A 6,745-nucleotide genomic window follows, 5' to 3' on the forward strand; every position below is an offset into this window, starting at 1 on the left:
GAGGGCGGTGAAGAGATTACAGGAAGCTAAATCGGGGACTCATGGGACATGGCGGCCATATTCATGATGTCACAGGCACTTTCGGCGGCGATTTTGGAAGAACGGCAGGACCAATTTTTGTGAAATAAAGTTTCATGAATAGGTGAGTAAATTATCGTTAATATGAGAGGAAGTTATTTTTTGATTTTTCCATACTGGAGTTATCCTTTAACATATACAGGTCAGGTTGAGTAAAAATAAAATGTATACCCGTGTCTATGTTCTGTGTCTACGTTCTATGTCTAATGCACTGGCGTTGTGTTCTGTGCCTGCATTAGGCTCTTGTGCCTGACAGAAGTTCAGTAGTTCAGAAGTTAGTCTGTTGTCGTCCCCTATAGGCTTCTATTGTGCTGCCATATCGGGTACAATGTGTCATGGATGTCCCAGGGCGCATTGTCACCCTCCCAAGTCCCCTGTTCAAGCACCTAATGAATATTCAAAGATTCCTCACAGAACAGCCCTGATTGGCTGCTCATTTAGTCTGTAACTGTTCTAGGTGCGTGCAGGAGATTGCACCTGTGTAGAGTAACTATGGTGCCCTACAGAATACTGCTGCAGGAGCAGGGAGGGAGATCCAGGTCTATGTATATGTGTGATCATGTGTATGTAGCAGAGCTGAGTGTGTGATCATGTGTATGTAGCAGAGCTGAGTGTGTGGTCATGTGTATATAGTAGAGCTGAGTGTGTGATCATGTGTATGTAGCAGTGCTGAGTGTGTGAGTGGTCATGCATACACACGATCAGATACTCAGCTATGCTACATGTACATAATCACACACTCAGAAGGAGATACCACCACCAGGTCTATGTATATGTGTGATCATGTGTATGTAGCAGAGCTGAGTTTGTGATCATGTGTATGTAGCAGAGCTGAGTGTGTGATCATGTGTTTGTAGCAGAGCTGAGTGTGTGGTCATGTGTATGCAGCAGAGCTGAGTGTGTGGTCATGTGTATGTAGCAGTGCTGACTGTGTGATCATGTGTATGTAGCAGAGCTGAGTATGTGATCATGTGTATGTAGCAGGGGTGAGTGTGTGATCATGTGTATGTAGCAGTGCTGAGTGTGTGGTCATGTGTATGTAGCAGTGCTGAGTGTGTGAATGGTCATGCATACACATGATCAGATACTCAGCTATGCTACATGAACATAATCACACACTCAGAAGGAGATACCACCACCAGGTCTATGTATATGTGTGATCATGTGTATGTAGCAGTTCTGAGTGTGTGGTCATGTGTATGTAGCAGAGCTGAGTGTGTGGTCATGTGTATGCAGCAGAGCTGAGTGTGTGGTCATGTGTATGTAGCAGTGCTGAGTGTGTGATCATGTGTATGTAGCAGAGCTGAGTGTGTGGTCATGTGTATGTAGCAGTGCTGAGTGTGTGGTCATGTGTATGTAACAGTGCTGAGTGTGTGATCATGTGTATGTAGCAGTGCTGAGTGGTCATGCATACACATGATCAGATACTCAGCTATGCTACATGTACATAATCACACACTCAGAAGGAGATACCACCACCAGGTCTATGTATATGTGTGATCATGTGTATGTAGCAGAGCTGAGCGTGTGGTCATGTGTATGTAGCAGAGCTGAGTGTGTGGTCATGTGTATGTAGCAGAGCTGAGTGTGTGGTCATGTGTATGTAGTAGTGCTCAGTGTGTAATCATGTGTATGTAGCAGTGCTGAGTGTGTGATCATTTGTATGTAGCAGAGCTGAGTGTGTGGTCATGTGTATGCAGCAGTGCTGAGTATGTGATCATTTGTATGAAGCATAGCTGAGTGTGTGATCATGTGTATGTAACAGTGCTGAGTGTGTGATCATGTGTATGTAGCAGTGCTGAGTGTGTGAGTGGTCATGCATACACATGATCAGACACTCAGCTATGCTACATGTGTCAGGTTCCGGACTGGTATGCGGGGAGGACACGTGAGTGGATCCTCTGTGTCAGTGAGGCGATGGCGTGGGCCGTACCAGGGGAATGGAATCTAAGAGGTTACTGGTTTTCACCAGAGCCCGCCACAAAGCGGGATGGACTTGCTGCGGCAGGTAACCCCCAGGTCGTTCCACCCGATAGGGACTCAACCTCACTGACAGTTGAGACAGGCGCGGTACACAAGGACAAGGCAAGGCGAGGTCAGACGTAGCAGAAGGTCAAAGCAGGCGGCAAGGTTCGTATTTAGGGGCAACAGCAAGGGTCTGGATACACAGGCTAGGGATACACACAAAACGCTTTCTCAGGGCACTAAGGCAACAAGATCCGGCAAGGACAGGAAGGGGGAGTGGGTTTTTATGTGTTGGGAAGTGATTACACTTGATTGATACACTTTAAATTTCAGAGAACCGGCGCGCCCGCGCCCTAGAGAGCGGGGCCACGCGTGCCGGGACGGGACAGAAGGAGGACGGGGCAGGTGAGAGGATTGGGATGCGACCCGCGGGCGGGCGCGTCCCGCCACACGGATCGCATCCACACCGGTGATACTAGAGCAGTGCTCCCGGTCAGCGGGTCTGACCGGGGCGCTGCACGCAGGAGAATGCCGAGAGCGCTCCGGGGAGGAACAGGGACCCGGAGCGCTCGGCGTAACATTACCCCCCCTTGGGTCTCCCCCTCCTTTTGGAGCCCAAGAATCTGCGGACGAGCTCTTTGTCAAGAATGTTGGCCTCAGGTTCCCAGCACCTCTCTTCTGGACCACAATTCTCCCAATCAATTAAAAAAAATCTTTTACCTCGGACGACCTTGGAGGCGAGGATCTCTTTGACAGAGAAGACATCAGAGGAGCCATAAACAGGAGCAGGAACAGTGACCTTGGGAGAATAACGGTTAAGTATGAGAGGTTTGAGAAGAGAAACATGGAAAGAGTTGGGAATACGAAGAGAAGAAGAAAGATGGAGCTTGTAGGAGACAGAATTGATTTGATTTTTGATTTTAAATGGCCCGAGGTACCATGGACCAAGCTTGTAGCTAGGGACACGGAAACGGATGTATTTGGCAGAGAGCCACACTTTGTCACCGGGGGCAAAGACAGGAGGAATTCTTCTCTTTTTATCAGCATGTCTCTTCATGCGAGATGAGGCCAGTAAGAGCGACTTTTGAGTTTCCTTCCAGATAAAGGAGAAGTCTTGTGTCAATTCGTCTACGGCAGGAACACCAGAAGAAGTGGGAATGGGGAGGGGGGAAGTGGATGACGGCCATAGACCACAAAAAATGGATATTTGCAGGAAGAATCTGGTTCACTCTTTCCACTTGTCCATTGGATTGAGGATGATAAGCAGAAGAAAAATGTAATTTGATTTTTAATTGACTGCAGAGTGCGCTCCAAAATTTTGAGACAAATTGAACCCCTTTATCAGAGACGATATGTGTGGGAAGCCTGTGGAGACGAAAAATTTGCAGAAAAAATAGTTTTGCCAATTGTGGTGCAGAAGGAAGACCTGGAAGTGGGACAAAATGAGCCATTTTGGAAAAAAGATCAACGACTACAAAAATGACAGTGTTACCATGTGAAGAAGGTAGGTCAGTGATGAAGTCCATAGCAATATGGGACCATGGCTGTTCAGGCACAGGCAGAGGAAGGAGAAGACCAGGTTTGTCATGTGCACACACTGTACAGGCCCGTACGAAATCGGTCACATCTTTCTCCAGAGAAGACCACCAATAGTTTCTGGCAATTAACTGTATGGACTTTTTGATTCCAGCATGACCAGCCAGATGGGAGGAATGACCCCATTTGAAAGTCTGGAGGCGAAGACATGGAGGAACATAAGTTTTTCCCGGAGGAATTGGCACCAAAGAAGCAGGAGCAGAGGAGATCAGACACTCTGGAGGTATGATGTGCTGAGGAAGAGCTTCGGATTCTGAGGCATCGGTGGAACGGGATAGAGCATGGGATCTGACATTCTTGTCCGCAGGACGAAAATTAATTTGAAAATTGAAATGGGCAAAAAACAACGACCATCTAGCCTGGCGAGGATTTAACCACTGGGCGGATTGAAGATAGGATACATTTTTATGGTTTGTGTAGATGGTGATGGGATGAAGAGATCCTTCCAGAAGATGTCTTCATTCCTCAAGTGCAAACTTAATGGCCAATAGTTCACGGTCTCCTATGGAATAGTTTTTTCAGGAGGAGAAAAAGTTTTGGAGAAAAATCCGCAAGTGACGTTTTTTCCCTTTGCGGTCTTTCGAAGAAGGACAGCTCCGACTCCGACTGAGGAGGCGTCAACCTCAAGAAAAAAAGGCTTCAGAGGATCTGGCCTGGACAAGACTGGTGCAGAGGCGAAGGCGGCCTTAAGGCGATTGAAAGCTTCATCCGCTTGGGGAGGCCAGGACCTCGGATTCACGTTTTTCTTAGTCAGTGCCACAATAGGAGCAACGATGGTAGAAAAGTGGGGAATGAACTGACGATAGTAGTTGGCGAATCCGAGAAAGCGCTGGATAGCACAAAGTCCAGAGGGGCGAGGCCAATCCAACACTGCGGAGAGTTTGTCAGGATCCATTTGAAGACCCTGACCGGAGACTAGGTATCCCAGAAAAGGTAGACAGCTGCGTTCAAAAAGACATTTTTCAATTTTGGCGTATAGATGATTTTCACGAAGGCGCTGGGTCACTTGACGGACATGGAGCCAGTGCTCCTCTAGGTTGGAGGAAAAAATTAGGATGTCATCTAAATAGACAACAACGCAAGTATACAGTAAGTCCCGAAAAATTTGATTAACAAAATCTTGAAAGACTGCAGGGGCGTTGCAAAGTCCAAATGGCATGACAAGATATTCGAAGTGGCCATCTCTGGTGTTAAAAGCGGTTTTCCACTTATCACCTTCACTAATTCTGATGAGCTTATAAGCGCCCCTAAGGTCAAGTTCAGTAAAAAATTTTGCTCCGCGTAGACGATCAAAGAGTTCCGAGATGAGAGGTAGAGGATAGCCTTTTTTTACTGTGATTTTATTAAGGCCACGATAGTCTATGCAAGGGTGTAGAGATCCGTCTTTTTTGGCAACGAAGAAGAATCCAGCCCCTGCTGGAGAAGAAGATTTCCTGATGAAACCTCTCTTTAGATTTTCCTGAATGTAATCGGCCATGGCCTGAGTCTCTGGAGCGGAGAGAGAATAGATTCTGCCACGGGGCGGTGTGGTGCCAGGGAGCAAGTCAATAGGGCATTCGTAGGGTCGTGGTAAGATTTCCACCAGCTTCTTGCAAAAGACGTCAGAATAGTCCTGATAGACCTTTGGAAGGCCTGGCACTGGTATGGCGATGGGGACTTGGCTGGTGGGTACAAACTTAAGGCAACGTTTGTGGCAAGAAGAGCCCCAAGTTTTAATGTCACCAGTGGTCCAGTCGAGGGTAGGAGTGTGACGCTGGAGCCAGGGCAAGCCAAGAAGAATCTCAGAGGTACAGTTAGGCAATACGAAGAATTCAATTTTATCTTGATGGAGAGCACCAACGGTCATGAGCAGGGGTTCAGTGCGGTAACGCACGGTGCAGGACAGATTTTCTCCATTTACAGACGAAATGAAGAAAGGTTTGATGAGACTGGTAACTGGAATATTGAATCTGTTGATGAGTGAGGCTTCGATAAAGTTTCCTGCTGAACCTGAGTCCAGTGCAGAGAAGGAAGAATTAGCGGATAGTGAAATCCGCACTGGTATAATCAGACGTGGAGAGGATGAATTCACACCTAGCAATGCCTCTCCCACGTTAACTAGATGCGTGCGTTTCCTTGACGCGGAGGACGAATAGGGCAGTCCTTTAGGAAATGTTCGGTACTAGCACAGTACAGGCACAAATTTTCATTTCTGCGGCGAGTCCTCTCTTCTTGGGTCAGGCGGGACCGATCCACTTGCATAGCCTCCTCGGTGGGAGGCACAGGAATAGGTTGCAGAGGACTCTGGAAGAGAGGTGCCAAGCGATGAAACCGCCTGGTGCGAACAAGATCCTTTTCCTGACGGAGCTCCTGGCGTCTTTCAGAGAAACGCATATCAATGCGGGTGGCCAAGTGGATAAGTTCAGACAAGGTAGCAGGAATTTCTCGTGCGAACAGAACATCTTTGATGTGGCTGGATAAACCTTTCTTGAAGGTCGCGCAGAGGGCCTCATTGTTCCAGGCAAGCTCAAAGGCGAGGGTGCGGAACTGTATGGCATATTCGCCCACTGAAGAACTCCCTTTGAACGAGATTCAGAAGAGCCATCTCGGCTGAGGAAGCCCTGGCTGGCTCCTCAAAGACACTGCGTACTTCGGAGAAGAAGGACTGGACGGAAGCAGTGGCAGGATCGTTGCGGTCCCAAAGCGGTGTGGCCCAGGACAAGGCTTTCCAGACAATAAACTGACCACGAAAGCCACCTTAGACCGTTCTGTGGGGAACTGGTCCAACATCATCTCGAGGTGCAGGGAACATTGGGACAGGAACCCACGGCACAGCTTAGAGTCCCCGTCAAATTTCTCATGAAGAGACAGGCGGACTCTAGAGGTAGAAGTGGCAGCTCGTAGTGGAGGAGATGCTGGAGCGGGCGGAGGAGATGGTAGAGGCTGTGGAGGCAGAAGCTACTGGAGCATGGCAGCAAACTGCGATAGCTGTTGTCCTTGTTGGGTGATCTGCTGAGACTGCTGGGCGACCACGGTGGTTGCGGTAAGTGAGACTTGGCAGTGGCACCTCAGGGGGATCCATGGCCGGATCTACTGTCAGGTTCTGGACTGGTATGCGGGGAGGACA

The sequence above is a fragment of the Hyla sarda genome, chromosome 5 (genome assembly GCF_029499605.1).
Source record: "Hyla sarda isolate aHylSar1 chromosome 5, aHylSar1.hap1, whole genome shotgun sequence".
Lineage (NCBI taxonomy): Eukaryota > Metazoa > Chordata > Amphibia > Anura > Hylidae > Hyla > Hyla sarda.